At 55.1% G+C, this 1,608-nt stretch overlaps 1 pseudogene; it reads left to right on the forward strand.

Annotated features, from left to right (window-relative positions):
- Positions 1-361: 361 nt before the first annotated feature.
- On the forward strand, positions 362-1,134 carry LOC123595219 (annotated as a pseudogene).
- Positions 1,135-1,608: the final 474 nt, after the last annotated feature.

The following is a 1,608-nucleotide window of genomic DNA, read 5'->3' on the forward strand; positions in this document are numbered from 1 at the left end:
CTTGTTTTGTTTTTTGGGTTTTTTTTTTTTTTTAAGTTTATTTCTTTTGAGAGAGAGAGAGAGTGAGAGAGAGAGCGCGAGGGCGGGCCAGAGAGAGCGCGAGGGCGGGCCAGAGAGAGAGGGAGAAAGAAAATCCCAAGCAGGCTCCAGCTGTCAGCACAGAGGCCAACTCAGGGCTCGAATACACGAATCCTGAGACGTGACCTGAGCTGCAATCAACAGTCGAACGCTCACCCAACCAAGCCACCCAGGTGCCCCTAGAGTTTCAGTTTTATGAGATGAAAGTGCCCCGGAGACGGATGGTAGCGCTGGTAGCACAATAATGTGAATGTATTGAATAGTACACTTAAAAATTATTAAGATGGTACATTTTGGTTCGCCGCCTCTCCCACGCTCCGGAGCGGACCCCGAGGCGGCGCCGGGCTCCGCCGCCTCGGTCCCGGGCCCGGGCCCGACGTCCGCGGACTCGGGCCCCCGCAGCGCTGCCCGCCGGCACCGCTGCGGAGAACAAGGCCAACCCTGCGGGGACGGCAGGGGGACCTGGGGCTGGAGCTGCGACAGGGGGCACGGGACCCGTGGCGGCACGGGCCGGGGAGCCGGCCGAGCGGCGCGGGGCGGCTCCGGTGTCTGTCGGCGGGCGGCGCGGCGCCCCCAGAGGGGGCCACGTCTAAAGGGGTTTACGTGCTGTAACGGGGTTTACGCGCGGCCAACGGAGCCGTGAGGCCGGTGGTGTCCAGCACGCCTATGGTGGACTTCCTGATGCAGCTGGAGGATTACACGCCTACGATCCCAGATGCAGTGACTGGTTACTACCTGAACCGCACTGTCTTTGAGGCCTTGGACCCACGCATAATTCGGCTCATCTCCCTAGCTGCCCAGAAATTCATCTCAGATACTGCCAGCAATGCCCTACAGCACTGCAAAATGAAGGGCACAGCTTCTGGCAGCTCCCAAAGCAAGAGCAAGGACCGCAAGTACACTCTAACCATGGAGGACTCGACCCCTGCCCTCAGCGAGTATGGCATCAGTGTGAAGAAGCCACACTACTTCACCTGAGCCACCCAACCTAAATGTACTTGTCTGTCCCCTTGTCCCCACACCAGCCTGCTTTCATAATAAACTTATTGTGACAGGCAAAAAAAAAAAAAAAAAAAAAAAAAAAAAGATGGTAAATTTTATGGTGCTTATTTTACCACAAAACAATTGGAAAACAGCACTCCTGGGGGAGAGGGGCCATCAGTTAGACTGAAGAAGAGGCCTAAAAAAGGACTCACAGGGGCGCCTGGGTGGCGTAGTCGGTTAAGCGTCCGACTTCAGCCAGGTCACGATCTCGCGGTCTGGGAGTTCGAGCCCCTCGTCGGGCTCTGGGCTGATGGCTCAGAGCCTGGAGCCTGTTTCTGATTCTGTGTCTCCCTCTCTCTCTGCCCCTCCCCCGTTCATGCTCTGTCTCTCTCTGTCCCAAAAATAAATAAACGTTAAAAAAAAAAAAATTTAAAAAAAAAAAAAAAAGGACTCACAGATCCGTCCAATTATGAGATGTTGCCATAACCACTCCCTGCAGCACTTGGCCTTTTTACCACGCTCCCATTATCTTACCCACAGTTTCCC

The sequence above is a fragment of the Leopardus geoffroyi genome, chromosome X, assembly GCF_018350155.1.
Source record: "Leopardus geoffroyi isolate Oge1 chromosome X, O.geoffroyi_Oge1_pat1.0, whole genome shotgun sequence".
Lineage (NCBI taxonomy): Eukaryota > Metazoa > Chordata > Mammalia > Carnivora > Felidae > Leopardus > Leopardus geoffroyi.